General features: G+C 37.3%; 1 protein-coding gene and 1 long non-coding RNA gene across 3 annotated transcripts in view; one reads left to right on the top strand and one right to left on the bottom strand.

The window, feature by feature from the left end:
* The window catches only part of PTPRK (protein tyrosine phosphatase receptor type K), a 477,611-nt gene that overhangs the window by 102,292 nt on the left and 358,780 nt on the right, over positions 1-16,539 (top strand). The window lies entirely within an intron of this gene.
* LOC129150602 (uncharacterized) lies at positions 402-6,284 on the bottom strand. Its single transcript, XR_008557319.1, has 3 exons — positions 5,944-6,284; positions 5,390-5,458; positions 402-624 (listed from the first exon to the last, which is right to left on the bottom strand). It is a non-coding gene; the product is annotated as an uncharacterized LOC129150602 (long non-coding RNA).

Raw genomic sequence — 16,539 nt, forward strand, 5'->3', positions numbered from 1 at the left:
AACGACCTTCCAGACGGCCTTCTGGAAGAAGCCAGGGCTGCGAGGGCCGAGCCCCTTGCACAAATTTCGTGCATCGGGACTCTAGTGTTTTAATAAGGACTGTGGTCTCCATTGCAAGTCACATATTTTTCTAAAGGAAAAATTTTATGTGGCAACTTTGGAATTTTAAGGAGGGAGTTTGAAGGAACTATGACTATGTTAAGAAAATGGCAACTAATGGATTTTAAATGGTGATAACTTTGTAATAAATGGAATTCAGACAAGGTAGTATTGGCAAAAATGCATTTTATTTTTTTGTGACTAGATACAGTGTCTCATGGAATGTCAGCATCCATCCTTTGTGTGTGTGTGTGTGTTTTGAACCCTTAAATAGAAAACAAACATACCTCCTTGCACCTGAACCATTTTTATTTCCCTTTCACCTGGTGGGTATGGATAGGAAGTAATGCAGTTCATTACTGCAGATTGTGAAGAGGGGGAGGGGAGCTGCAGAGAATGTCTCCGGGGATTTGATGGAAAGGAGCATGCTTTTCTTCTTTTTCTCACATCAGGTAAATGAGATTTACAGTGAAATGCTGTTTGTTCCATGCGGAGGAAAGGTGAACTCAATTCATGGCAATATTACTAGGAATGAGAAAATTAAGGAAGAGGCACTGAGCAATAAAAATACTGCTATGACCAAAGAAATTTTCTTGTTATTAAGTAAATCAATTTTCAGCATTATTGTCGAATTATTAAATATTTGTTTGTTAGTTAAGTTGGAGTGATTTATAATAGTGATAGCTTAAGAAAGAATCTCTAATGATATGCAACAAATCATTTTTCTTGTATTAACCTGATGTATGCCCGTTAGATGACTCCCATGCTATCCATTATAACATTATTATTTTGTGAATTTGCATTATTAACCATTATATTTTTTTATGCATGAATCCTATATAATAAAAAACTAATATGCAAATTGTCCCCTCGGGAATTTGACCAACCAGAAGTTCAACCAACCAGGAGTTTGACCGCTTGCTATGATGTGCACTGACCACCAGGGGGGCGGTGCGGAATGAAGGAAGGCTCTGGCCGGCAGCTGGCAGCTGGGGAAGGAAGGCCCTGGCCTGTAGCCAGAAGCCCCTGATCGGCCCTGATCGCCGGCCAGGCCTAGGGACCCTACCCGTGCACGAATTTTGTGCACTGGGCCTCTAGTAGTATATAAAGTTCTCCATGGAGGTGCTGATATTTAATGACCTATCCTTGCATAAGTTTGCAGGGAGAATTGTGTTATCCATACAACAATAGGAAATTAGGGTCAACTCTCTATTGTCTTCCTATGCATGACCTTTATATCATGTTTTAGTAATGTATATACTTATACACACACACACACACACACACACACATTTAGTAATATATATATATATATATATATATATATATATATACACATATATATCTACTGAAATATGTAAACATGCTTGTTTATTTAAAAAATTTTTCTCTATTGGAAAAGTGGAAAAAAATAAATGTATAACACCTTTATTTTAAAGGTAAGGGAAGACTTCATATTTGTGAGGCCACTGTCAGCGTGGCCTGGGTTCAGAGACCTGGAGAAGGGGCTGACAGGCAAATTAATACACAAGACAAGAAATATAAATTTGGAAATTATGGGGGAAGCCAGTTGTGAACTTGGTTCGAGGGACCAAGTTCACTGAATCTTCATTCCCATCTGCCTTTTATTTAATTGAATACACAATTGTCTTTTAGGAATGCAAGCAGACATATCAATGGTAATGTTTGGTAAACAGTAAAGAGATCATCAGGTTTAGGGGGTTGCCTTCGGCTATTGAGTCAGCAGCAGGTAATAAAATGCAGATATTCGGCCTTCTGAACATCAAAGCCCCATTCAACCTTCTGACCGGACTTCTCGCCTTTATATTAATTACTGTTGATCTTGGCTTCCAGCACATATTAAGGAAGTTAGAAAATATAAAGAAGCTTGAAATTCCACTAGTCTAAAAGAAATACTACCATTGTTTTGACCTATTTTTTTCAGTCTTTTTTGCATGCGTGCATGTAGGTGTGCATAGGTATGTTTTGTACATCCATGTATTCTCCTGAAGGTTTAATTTTAAAGGAAAGTCAAGACATACTGAATCTGCAAACTTTTTAATTAACAAAAACAACTCATAATTGTATAGTTTTATATTATTTTCCCTAATCCCTTACAAAAAAGAAAACATCTCTATACAGCTGTACTTACAGATCAGCTTTTAAACCTGTTAGTTCAGACCTTTTACCAGCTCGCACCCAGACTCTTACAATCATTTGTTCAAATTCTCTTTCTCCCTTGTGGGTAGCCCCTCTGCAATCTGGCCTTTACACCACTGCTATCATGGTCTTTTTGAAACACAAATTTCACTGGTGTCTTTTACCTGTAAGGGAACAATTGTAACATTTGGATTAGTTTGTGTGTGTTTTTCTGGCATTATCTTCTACTAGAGGCCCGGTGCACAAATTCATGCACAGGTGGAGTCTGGCCAGCTCGCCCCATGGGGGCCGATCAGGGTCAGGCCAGCCTGTGGAGGGTAGGTGGGCCGCAGGAGGTTGGCTAGCCGGCTCCACTGCGCACCAATTGGGGTGGGGGGTTTAATCTGGGGCCAGGCTGGGCAGGGGGAGGGGCGGTTATGGGGGGCGATTGAGGTCCAATTGGGCCGGTTGGCTGCCACAGTGCGCGTCATAGCGACCGGTCATTCTGGTTGTTCCGGCATTCCAGTCATTTGGCTTTTATATATATAGATGAGGCTCATCTTCTGCAACTTGGGTTTAGGGGATACTCCTTAGTGCAAGTCTGTCCTCTCAAAAGAGAAAGGGACTCCACAAATGAAAATATCTTTGAGTCATTACTGCTAAAATGGTTTCTGAGAGTGATTTGGTGAAAATACATCTCAAAAGGCACCTTTTTCTTTACTGAAATATAAATACAGTAGTCTCCCCCTTATCCATGGAACATATGTATTGCTCTCAGAACCCTATTGGATGCCTGAAACCTTATATACTACCCAAGTCTATGAATACTAATTTTTAAATATATATATATGTGTGTATATATACACACACACACACACACATACATATATATATACATATGTATATATATATATGCTTATGACAAAGTTTAACTTATACCATATACACTGTAATAAAAGTTATGTGAACTTGGTCACTCTCTCCCAGAATATCTCACAGTAACTGTGCCTTATTTGTAGTAAATGGCTTGGTGTCACTTGGTTCAGGGGATTCCTTACTGAAGTATTCCTTTAGACTATGACTTCTGGGACTGCTGTCTATTGGACTACGTTTACTGTTATGTCTTCCACCTGCAAATTTAAAGCTCCATGGGGTGGAGCGGGATGACTTGAGATTTTACCACACTACTCAGAACAGTGTGCAATTTAAACATTATCAATTGTTTATTTCTAAAAAGTTTTATTTAATATTTTCAGACCGCGAATGATTATTCATTTATTAAAATAAAAAAAAACACCTTTATTTAATTGTGTCAGTTGTCCTGCAGCCTTGAACATTAAGCACAAGTTAAGTTTTTATATGATCCCTCATCCAGCTTTTTCTCAAGATTTAAAAACCTGCCCGGCTGGCTTGGCTCAGTGGTTGAGTGAGCGTCTACCTAGACCAGTGGTAGGCAAACTGCGGCTTGCGAGCCACATGCGGCTCTTTGGCCCCTTGTGTGTGGCTCTTCCACAAAATACCACATGTGGGCGCGCCCGTACAGTGCGATTGAAACTTCGTGGCCCATGTGCAGAAATCGGTTTTCGGCCTGGGCGAGTCTATTTTGAAGAAGTGGTTCTAACGCCAAGCCACATTCAAGGGGCCAAAGAGCTGCATGTGGCTCGCGAGCCGAGGTTTGCCGACCCCTGACCTAGGTGGTTCAGTTCTGGTTAAAGCACATGCCTAGGCTGCAGGCTCAATCCCCAGTGTGGGGCATACAGGAGGCAGCCAATCAATGATTCTCTCTCGTCACTGATGTTTCTATCTCTCTATCCATTGCCCTTCCTCTCTGAAATCAATACAAAAAATATATTTAAAAAAATGAAAAACCTAAATTTTTGGAAAAAAGTCTCTTTTATTTTTAGCATAGAAGCCTTAGCATTGAAGAATTCTGAGGTTGTTGAGGAGGTTTGGAAGATGACATACAGAGAATAGCTTTGCCAGGTTGAGCAAATGAGTAGAAATTAAAGCACTTTTATCAAAGAAAAACCTGTATTACCTGACCTACTTAGATAAGTAGTCCTTATCTAATCTAGACTGTTCCTACCATTTCCTCATTATGCTATATATGTATGTCAAGATATTAGTTACTTTAGTTATTCAGATAAATTGAAAAGTATACAAGTGTATTTTTTTTTTTAATGTTTTTATTGGTTTTAAGGAGAAAGAAGGGAGACCTCCACTGGTGATCTAGCCTGCAACCCAGGCATGTGCCCTCACCAGGAATCCAACCAGCAAATTCTTGGTTCATGGGTTGATGCTCAACCACTGAGCCACACCACCTGGGCACTATACAAGCTTTTGAATCAGAGATAGGTTTCAATTTATCAATTAATGGTTATATGACCTTAGCCAAATCAATGAGCTGTTCTCTACCTCAGTTTTCCGATCTGTAAAACGAGACCATTTTAACTGACTCTCTTTGTAAATATCAAATGAAATTAAATGTTCATAGTAAATGAAAATTAATGGAAATTAACCTTTGTAAAGATTAACATAGAATTAAATGAGATGTTTGTAACTATTAGATGAAAATATACCTATAGTGTCTGGCACATGAAATGTGATTTATAAGAAACACTTAGCTTATTTTCTTTTTTAAAAATTTGTTGTTGTTTTTTGTTTTTTTTTGAAGTGTTTAGTTTCTCTCATTCTATACCACATTGAGAAAGGCTTTGAAATGGCTTTATTTCATTAGATCAACTGGACAGAGTAAGAAAAGAAAGAATCTCCTCTAGAAGATGAGGTTTTGAAATAAGTAGTGGCAAAGCAATCCAACTTCTTGTCTGATTCATTTCTTAAAAAATTAGATGAATGACAGACACTATTTGCTATCTTTTTAAAAAATCTACTCTGAGAAATGTAATCTGTGTACACTAGCAAAAGAATTTAAAAAATGGCTGATGGATTGCAGAGGTTCAATAAAAATTGTGGGGTGGGGTGCAATAGATTGAAAAGAATTGCAAGTATTTTTTTTTCCTCTCTCAGTTGTGACCCATGAGACTAGTTCAGAGGGGCTCTGGGATAGTCTCTCTCATCATCTACTGGTCTGGGGGAGTCAATTAACCTCAGAGGACCCTAGTGTAAAAGGAGACTATGATACCTTACCTACCTGGAGATGGGAAGCTGATTCACGTAAAATCTTGATGCCCCTTTGAGTTCTGGTATTTACCTGTAGGAACTGAAGAAAATGTGGCCTTTTTCTATGAGCACTTATATTACTTAATATTAGAAGTACATTTAGTATGAATAGCCTTAGAATTTTGGGGACACGTCCCATAGAATTTCTTTCTCTATACAATCCCTCTTAAATGCTAAATGAATCCAATATTTTTTTCTCTCTCCAAGTTGTAACCCATGAGACATCAGAACCCCGGTACTATAGTTTCTGCTTCTTTTAGTGACCTATTAACTTTTATTAGTCTTTAAAAACCAACATCAGGGTTTTTAAGGTCAGTTAAATAGGATGGAAAGAGAAAATTTAAGAAGTAGACATCAGTTTGGATAAAAAGTCAGCAGACATGAAGCTTTTGTTTTGAAAAGTTGGCTCAGCATAGAAGGGCAGTTCTCATAGTGATCATTATAGGCAAGTTTCACAATATATGTACCTATAGACCTCCTACTTAATAAGCCTAGATTGTGGTCTAGCTTAACACAAAGAGTCACCTGTGCTTAAATAATCCTTAAAGTCCTTTCCAATTCTGAATTCTAGTGGTTGTATTACTCTCAATAGGGTGCAGTCTTTAGGAAGATCAAAAGTCATTCCATCTGAACTGTCAAGTGATTTCAGAGCCATCGTGGAGAAATACCATTGATACCACACAGGTCGTGCCTTAAGATGAAGAGCATGAAACTATCCAGGCAGCTGCAGAGAGGCCATCTGTCCTGAGACTCTAGTAGACATTCCTATACTGGGTGGAGAATGGTTCTTGATGAGCTTGAAGATCTTTTGCATCTCCTGACATTTTCAAATTCCTTCATCCTAAATAAATGCATCTTCAGAACAAGTGTAGCCCTGCATTCTCCCAGAAAATTAGGGTGGACTTTATTGAGATAAGGGCCAAAAGAATGTTCTTTTATGCACTAGTCTGAGCAGCATTCCATGCAGATAGACACTTGACCGATACCCTTGGTATTGTGCTTCTCTTTCTTTATGGAATTGTTTTGAACTCGGTCGGAGTCAGGTTAGAATGTCACTGCCTTGTCCTGCTTTAGAGATCCGTAGGCGGGCTTAAATACAGTCAGCATCCTCAAATAGCTAGTTCAAGTAAATTAAATGCCCTCTACTACTGAAGAAATGTATGGGTTGTAGATGCTGAAATAAGCTGGGTTAAAAATGTTGATTACACAAGAGATGCTAACTGAGAGAGGCACGCATCCTTGCTCTCCCAACAATTTCTCACTTGTAAATGGTATCTCTGAAGGGATGTCCAAATTCCTGGTGTAGGCATGTAGACAGCTGAGTCACAGCTGCTGAAATGGGACTGTGCCTCCTTCCCCTTCTCCAAGGAAGAAACAAGGGAAAGAAGTGAAAGAGAACTAGTGCCAGTAGCTCACTTAAAATTCACTGGCTTGAGAAGTGTATGAAATTCTTGGGCCAAGAGGGAGCCATTACTTGACTACACGGAAGTGTTTGGAACATGAAATCTGCTTTTCCCAAGGGAACTCTTGTAGTTGGCCATACTTTGCACAAAAATGTATCTTCTTTCTCCAGAGATTTTTCCTGCGTTTGTAGGAAAACCCGTGGTATCTGGCTTATGGTTTGCTGTTGAGTCTACATTTTTGACTTGGTAATACCTGGCTTTCCTGTTGGCTTCCTCCTCAAGTTTGATGCTACTCTTCCCTTTAGAAATACCAGCTTTGCTTGGATTTAGATCCTGGGTTGGTACCTTTGCCAGCAAGGTGACTTGGAATAAATCTCTTAAGTTGAAGTAAAAAGCTTACCTTAGTTTCTTCATCTAAAAAATGGACATAATAATAGTACCCATATGTTCATGTTGTGAAGATTAAATGAATTACTTCACATGAAGGTTAATGGGAATATATATGATTTTTAAAATGAAAAATAAAAACAATAATGTTTATTTAGTATATACTGGGCCTTATGAATAGTTTTAAATATTTTTTTGTATCTTAAAAATAACTGTTGGATATGGCCAATTTGGCTCAGTGGTTGAGCCTCAACCCATAAACCAGGAGGTCACGTTTCTATTCCCAGTTTGGGCACATTCCTGGGTTTCCGGCTTGATCCCCCAGTAGGGGGGCATGCAGGAGGCAGCCAGTCAATGATTCTCTCTCATCCTGTCTCTCTGTCTCTCTCTGTCTCTCTCTGTCACTCTCTCTCTCCCTCCCTCTTCCCCTCCCTCCCTCCCTCCTCCTTCCACTCTGAAATCAATAAAAACATTTAAAAAAGAACTGTTGGCTTTACACTTTGTATTCTAATCAAATAGTTTCATTAATCTCCTTTGAGATCCACAAAGCCTTTCTAAGTATTGTTTGTGAATTCTAATGCATCTAAAGATTGTAATCGCAAAACTGCATATCAAATCTCGCACATTGTATTTTGTTGTTACTTGATGCTGTCAATGTGTAGAGAATAGGTTTGATCATAGGATCGAAATAAATTGCTCTTGATTCAGGGCTGGAATTTTTTTTTTTTAAAAAAAACCCTCCTTTCTCTGTATGAAAATACATGTTTATATATTCTGGTGTATAATGTATACAGTACTGTTGACTGGTTTAGATCTGACTTTTCTCCATGGTAACATCGAGATTTGAAAAAGTACTGAATGTCTGGCATTCTGGGTTCTTGGAAAGATTTACTTTGTATCTTAAATGTTTAAGAGGAGGAGTGTGTTCATTTGGCTTTCTTGGGAGGCTTTGGTTGTTATTGTGATTATAAATTTAAGGCTGGGAAAAAGAGTTTTACCACTGAAATCTCAGCCAAGTTAGTATTGGGCAGGAAGTCAACTCTCCTGCCTTCAATTACTTACCCTGCATTTCTCTTCCCCAGTGATTCTACACCAGTGTTTTATACTACTATAAAATTTTATTCTTTGACTCAGAATTCTCACTTCACCTTTGGAGGTGTAATTAATGCCATTGAGTCAGATTCAATCACCTTTCACTCAGTGAACATTGGTGGTCTTTAAAGAAATCATAGACATTCCTTTTTAAGACTACATTTTGTAGACATTGCTGCAAGCTGATGCAGGGCCACATGGACTGGTCACTAACTTTTAATCACGTTCAATGTTTTGGTAGAAATAATTTCTCAAAAACATCACCGTATTATTGCTAATATCTCCACAGCAAAAGTAAGTCTTTGTCTGCTTTACAAGATGCTTTGAATACATGAAAAGCAAATCCTTAAATGAAACATAGTCAGTCTGTTTGGAGATTACTGAGGGGTGGTTGTAGCTAGACTACAGAATCTTAAAAAAAGGATGATTCTGATCTTGTGAGGGTATTTGCTTGTAGATGTGATCACAGCAGGGAGAAGGCTCCTAACCTTACACATTTCCTTTTAGATGTGGGATTCCTTAACAGGTTGGAGTTAAAAACCTATTGAACAAGGATCTAAGTGCCTCTTTTTTATCTAAAATCCTTCTATGTATATACAGGCAGTTCTTCACAGGAGTCAAGTTGACACAATTCATGGTAACATGAGTGGTCTACCTGTTATACCTGTATTATGCTGCTTAGGTTGAGTAGGTCACAAACTCTCAACTATCATGTCCATCTCGGTCTCACCTTAGAGGTCTCTATATCCCTGTCCTTGACCCCTTTGGACTCTTCAAGCTCTTAGTTTTTATCTTTAACACAGCTCCCTTCTTCCTCTCCCCAATTATCTTGTGTCCATTTTCCAACAGAAGCTTTCGTTCCTCTGGGTCTCTACCTCCTACTTTTTCTAACCCAGTATCCTTTCTTCCTGACACTATCCACTCTGTAAAGTATCTTGTTCTGAAGGAATCTCAATCAAATACAACTACTTGGAATATCAGCTGATTACTTGCTCTGTAGCATAATTTTCATGTCTTGGTTTCTTCCTCTCTGCTTCCTCTATTCTATTCATTATCTTGATTCTAAGTAAGCTCTTTGTTAACATCCAAACTGTAGACTAAAATTAAACACAAAATTGAGAGATAAGAGGGGAGAGGCTTAGGAAGGGACTTGAACTTGGAAGATATTTTCCTATTTCCCCTAATAAGTTTAACATGTGATTTCACCAGTTGATTGAATTGTAACCCGTCTATTGAAAATTCTATTTCTAGGAATAGATTTTTCTTTCACTAATATCAGTTATTAGAAAAAATGTGGCATTAAATAATGTTATGAGTAGTAGCTGCATAGTCACATCATGACCATGGAAATATATTCAAGCATTTCTGTACATGTATACATTCTGTGACAGAGTTATAAACACATCCTTTGCAGATGAAGTAGCATCAGAAGCGTTTTTGACATGTTCGGTTCTCTAGTATGCCTTTGCATTCGGGTTGTACCTTCAGATGAGGCCTGAAGTGACTGAAGTGACAAGTGAAAGGGAGCTAAGCTATGCTATTTTATGTCAGGACAGTACTAGGAAGTGATGCTCAAAGTCATTCTTTAGACAACTTTGTTTTTGGCTGACTTACAATGCTATTGGTGTAATTAATCTTATCTTGAATGGTTTATTAAAATGTTACTTCTCATAAGTAGTTTCCTTTGTTTATTTTCTCAAAAATAAACAACTGCTGAAATACCTAGTTGAAAGAATTAGTGGCTGGGGAAGGATACTTTTATGTCATTGATCTCCTGTGACACATTCCTACCTCCATTTGTGCACTTGATTCAACATTTCTTTACCTTTATAATATCTGTGGACCTTTTTTATTTTCTCAACATTTGCCAAATAATTGCTAGATTCTACGTCACCTCTTAAAATATGTGTTGTTTTCATGTTCCCTAATTGATAATATTGAACATTTGGGTTCTCCATGTGAATTAACTATTACAACCAGCAGAGTCATTAACCCAACATTTGTGATTGTTTTGCAAGCAATTTTGCTGTAAGTGCCCTGCAAGCTTGAAAAGGTAGTCCTATTGTCTTTGGGTGTCATTGAAAAGACCTACAATAATTTGTTTTATTGAAGGGTTGGTAGACCTAGCTTGTATTTATAGGATTCAGGAATGCAAATATGTTAACATTTATGTAGGGTAGAATTCCAGAAGTGTAATTGCTGGATGAAAAGGCAAGTGTATTAAAACTTTGATAAATAAAACCAGATTGCTCTCCAAAAAAGAAAGTGACAATTGCTCTCCTATTGTCACCCCACCTATGGTCAACACTGGATAATATTAATCCTTTTACGTTTTGCAAGTGATATAGACAAAACCCCTCACTTTTGTTGCAATTTGCTTTTACTTAAGTAGCAAGGATGACAGATTTTTCTTAAGATTATTGGGGCGTTAATTAGGACAATTTGTTTTTTTACTAATTATTTGCCAGGATGGCCTTGTCAGCTCCACATGGTAATAATGTCTTTTATTTTATCTATTTTTAGAGATTCGAAAGTTCCAAAATCTAAGCTATGCTTGAGGTGAGAAGGCTGGAAAGCTGTCTTACTGCACAGCAGATACCAGACTTCAAACGCTATCTCATACTGCTACTGCTTTTCATCTATTATTCAAACCTTATTTGTCAACTTCTCACCTCTCATATTTGAAATTAAAAATTTCCAGGTTCCACTAAATGGTAAACATATATGTACTCTCTAGAGCAAGGAACTTTGAGAAGAGAAAGTTTTATTGTGAGTCAGGATTCAGCACTGACTTGCCTAGAAGTTGACACTTTGAAAGGCGACAGTAAGCCTCACTAAACCTGTGGTTCAAGCCTAGAATGCTTCCTTTATGAGAAAAAGGGCAAAGGTCCCTGACAACAAGGTTTCTGACATCACTCAATGCCATCGTAACGATTTTCTTGTGTTTGTGTGAGAGGCTTGTTAGCTGTGGACCTGGCCAAACAGTTTGTTTCAGTGGTGTGCGGAGTGAGAATTAATTAATGTGTTCATAGCAGTAGTTATCTATTGATGGAAATAATGATATCTAGTTTATTTTATAAATAAAGAAAATGGCAGAAAGAGCCATAATTCTTTACTTTTAAGAATATAATTTAGTTGATTATCATTTCCTTGAAGTGTATTTCAAAGTCTTACAAAAATTTTAGAATTGTTGACCTTCTTAAAATGTAGCCGAGTGCATTTAACTTTCCTTTGCCAATCGGATATAAAACTTTAAATTCAAAGCCTCAAAGCAGATCTTTGCCCTTCCTCTGGGAGGCTGGGTTGGTTGTGGAATTCCATTTTACATGGCTCAGCATTTAGCAGAACTCTTTTCATAAATGAGACATGATCCATTACCCATCTTGCTTGAGTTGAAATTAGCCAGAATGTGTCTGATATGGGTGAAGTAGAGCCCATCAGGAATCCCTCCACGAGAAACAAAACAAAACAAAACAAAACAAAGAAATGTTTAAATGTGAGCCTGGGTGGATTCCAATTTTACCAAAATGTAAATATGGTTTTAGTTGGGAATTTTATTTTTCAGTACATTTACTTTCAATTACTTTGTTCAATGGCTTTCTCTAGATTGTGTATCTAACACTAAGCCAAAAAAAAAAAAAAAAAAGATTTTACTGGAATAGATAAAAGGATAAAAAATAGGAAAAGACACTTGGGTAAATACACTAATGATCTTTGGAGAAGCACTTAGTTTCTTATTCTAGGATTAATGTGAGGGCTGCTGCAAAAATTGCCCTACCAAAATTGCTTTTAAGTTATTGTGATGTTTTAAAGCTAGGAAAGGCACTTGTTCATACACGTTTCGGGGGAGAATAGGTGAATTTTAAAGGTTGTCAAGCAAGAGTGACAGGACAGTGTTATGATCATCCAAACTCTCAGCCTTGTCTACCTATTTAAATAAAATTATTTGCTGACATTACTAGTTAATCAGTGAGGCTTTTATTGCTCTGTTAAAGATCCTCTCCTGTCTGTGGCATCTGGCCTGAGAGACTGCCATGTGATGTGGTTCAAAGTTCACTGCAGTTTATCCTCAGAGGATGAGGCACTACCATTTCATGACCTGGGTAATGGTTAATAGTTAAGAGCACACTGTGCCTGAATTCAGATCCTGGCTCTGATACTTGCTTGTCCTGTGAACCTGGTGAGATACTTTTCATGAATAGTGCCTTTTCTATTTTAATATACCACTTTTCATCTGTGGAATCATTTCTATGGCTGTTTGGCATGTAATCAGTCATCAACTGCATAAGGAGGTTAGATGAAGTCACATACATAGTATCAGGGCTTACGAGGTCTCACAGGCTTATTTTGGGACTTCAGCTTGTGCCAGAGGCCTGAAAGGTAGTTACAGAGAGTTGGATTGCTTACACCTGTCTTTTGGGTCCTTTCCCATGATGGACATATGCTTACATGTATTTCATACAGAGAATTGCTAGCTTTTTTTTTTTTTTTAAATATTTACTTTCCTGATTCCCACAACTACTCTTCATTTTATTTTAGTTATAGAAAGAACCCTGGACTTGTGACCTATAGAAGAAGAAAATAAATAACTGAGTTGTTGGTTTGTAACCTTGGGAATGCCCTAGGTAAAATTCGAAACTGTACATGGAGCCTGAGGAGAGACCTAAGAAAGAGGCAGACCACTCTGGTTGGTAGGTGGCCTTTTTAACAAGCAAGGGAACTTACTTATGATGTCTGCCATAGGTGGTCACAAGATGGGTAGATCCTCATACCTGCTTGCCAGCATCCTAAAAGTTTATATAGAGTCCTTAACAGGGTTCAGTCATGAATACCATTCAGATGGTCTCAATAACACATTTCTCTCTGAAGGCTGTTTCAGTGGGTGGAACATCTATTCCAAGGACATGGGAGGGGGTCCAATTACCTGGGTCCAACCAGGTCTTGGGTCAACCAGTGGTCATGTCCTCTCATTGACCTCCTCCAACATGAGTGAATAATGTATTCCTGTGTTCCTACACACTATGTATGTAAATATTTGCATGCATGGATGCCATGTATATGCTGGGACACAGTGTTAAAAATATTGCCCTTTTGTGGTCTTAAAAGTGTGAAGCCCAGGTGAGCGGACCTTAAAAGTGTCTTTAGCTCCCTCATATTCTCACTTTTTACTTATCCCTCTCTCCAGCCAGACAATCTGATTTCATTTCAGGCATATTATTGTAATTCAGAGGCTATTTCAGCTTCCTGGCTGTCGCTATTGCTTCTCATGTTGATATATAGGAAAGAAAATTGAGTAATATAGAGGTGCTGCAGAAATCAAAGATCCTTGGCTGAAAGCTTTTTAACCAGACTGTGCACTACCCATAACTTTTAGAATACTTAGTATCCCAGTGATCTAAGTCAGGGGTTGGTGAGCTGTGGCCCACAGGCCAACGCCAGCCTGCCACCTGTTTTGGTCAATAAAAGTTTTATTTGAATACAGCCATACGCCGTTGTTAGGTATTGTCTGTGGCTCTTTTCTTGCTACAATGACTGTTAGGTAGTTGCAACAGAATGGTATGGCCTACAAAACCTAAAATATTATTAACTGGCTTTCTGCTGATAAAGTTTGCTGACCTCTGATCTAAAGGAAGGTGTTTTCCATAAATTCTATTTAGTTTTTCTGGGTATGTTAAATGGAAGTCATAAGTTTCTTTCTCATTTAGGCTTTAGTGGTTTAATGTGTGCATAGGGTTTCACTTGTATAGCATATACTAGTTATACAGAATCCACTGTAAAGAATGGAGCATGAAAAGAAGGGTGCTTTAAAATCAAACTTGTTGAGTGTTAGGGTCTTTACAAGTATTATCACTAATCCTCATGCCACTGTACTGTGTCTATTATTATCTTGATTTTCCTGGGGAGGAAATAGAAGCTCAAAGCAGCAAAATAGCAAAGCTATGTATGTACTTAGTCATCACTCTGTGCTGCATCTACAAACACTGTCTTCTACCATCTAAGTAGTGGTGTGTGCCAGTTCCTTAAAATTCCTTAGGTCTTATTAATTGAAATAATTGAAATTTAGGAGATTTTAATTCCTTTCCTTTATGAAGAAACTAGGCTCACATAATATTTTCACATACTAATTAACTACAAGCAGGGCAAAAGGACTTTTTCTGGATCTGACATGATTATCTTTTAAGGAATTCTTATTCATAAATTTTCTTCAGTTGTTCCACTTTGGTATTGAACCAGAGCAATGTATTATGACCAGTGACTCATACCATGCCCTCAAAGGCATTAGTCCTTTGCATCTACTTGGGATATTTCTTCCTTTTTGAATTTTAATACTTAAATTGAGAAAAAGTATTACCCATCCTTAGAGCAGATATAAACTACACAAACATTGATCACAATATGACAGTTTTTATTTTGTACTTACAGTGTTCTCAGAAGTTTGGAGTTGAAAGGAAAAAGAAATTATATATACATACACACTAAGATATCCCAGAAGATTTCATAGGAAATATGAATTTTACTTAAAAGCATCAATTTTTACACTTTTTCCAGTAGTCTATTTTTCTGGGCATAGACTATATGAACTCAGATTATAAATGGAATTACATTTAAGATATTCAGTAATAAATTTCTTTTTGTTCTTTTGAACTGTAATAGTGGTTTTTTTTTGTTTTTTTTTTTTTTTTTTTTGGTGTGTGAAATGTGTTGGCTTCTTTGTAATGAGTTTTGGGGATTATACCAGTAAACTTATATTATGATTTAGGATTAGCATAGATAAAGCTGACCTTTCAAAGTTAGTTTAATTCAGTATGCATGTGGCCTGATATGACATGTATTAATCTTTCTCTGCGTCCTTAATAGAGAAAATATTTTTTCCAAAGCTGATGATCACTAAGTGACCAAGTTTGTGTATCCCATCTTAATTCACAGTTGCAGAATTTAATTTGACCATTTCTGAGGGTCATAAAGCAGCTGTGCTGTTATTTTTGCCAACCCATTCTGTCCAGAGTCTTTCAAAACTATATTCCAAGAAATTAAAAAATAAAAAGAAATATTGTCTGTATCTTTAGTTGATCAAAGTGTGTTCTTTACAGATAGTATAGAACTGTGAAAGATAATTCTGTCTAGTTCTTGCTGTTATACTCAATCAGAAAGTTAAGACTGGTCAGATGAGAATGAGGAAGATCCTAGTATAATGGATTTAAAATAAATCTCCTTCATAAAATGTTCAGAGCTGTCCAGGGCCCTGTTGACTTTTTATTTTTTTTCCAGTTCAACTCTGTTCTCAATCAACCTGACCCTGCATTTTATTGAGAAGCTTGACTTAAGAAAGGATTTGAGTTTCGCATCCATTATGCTGTGATTCTGCAGAAAGGGTCTCTATTTTCACACTCTCTCACAGAGCCACCACCAGCTGTTTAAGCAGTCAAGAGTCTCTGGAAAGGCTAGATGTTTAGGCCATATAATTTTTGTGTTAGGGATAGTGTATTTGGGGGGTGGGGGTGTGTGTGCCTAGTATTTCAGTGAGCGTTTAGGAATGGAAAGAAATTCTGGCAAGTCCAAATTAGCTTGATTTTTATTTTTAGGTAAGTAGCTTGCAAAGCCTTGTAAATGGCTTGCTCTAGTGGAAGCCAACAGAGGGATTAGCAAGCTGTGAAATGGCTATTCAGCAGTAATTATCCTCTAAGAGTCCAGGAACTTGTCACCATTTCCCTGACATGATTTTCAGGTACTTGCTATGGTCTTATCACCATTAGCAAATACAACAACTGATGTTTCCTTGCTCAGTTTTCATCCTCTCTGCCTAACTAAATTTCTTGAACATCATTTCAGTATTGTCTTCTTTTGTTCTTCCATTTAGCTCAGTGAAACTGTAAAATTCACGACTTATGTTTCTATTCATGAATTAGAGACCTTCTAAGGTATTTCTCTTAAATAGATTATAATACTACACATAAAGTTGTCTTGAACTCAGTAACATGTATATAGAAGATTATGTATTTCTTATAAAAGACTTTATATCTAAGCTTTCTAGTGGGCCTTAAATGGTGAACAGGGATTGTGTATAATGAAATCAGCTCAAGATATAGTATGTCATATCTATTGTAAGGTTGAATAAAATTCTCTACCTCCACATCCCTCTCCCCATTCCTCTTTAAACTGTATATGACGGCTAGAATTATTATTATTACTTTTATTATAATTATTTTTAAAATATGGTTTGGATTATGTCATCTAGTGC

This window comes from Eptesicus fuscus, chromosome 10 (assembly GCF_027574615.1).
Source record: "Eptesicus fuscus isolate TK198812 chromosome 10, DD_ASM_mEF_20220401, whole genome shotgun sequence".
Lineage (NCBI taxonomy): Eukaryota > Metazoa > Chordata > Mammalia > Chiroptera > Vespertilionidae > Eptesicus > Eptesicus fuscus.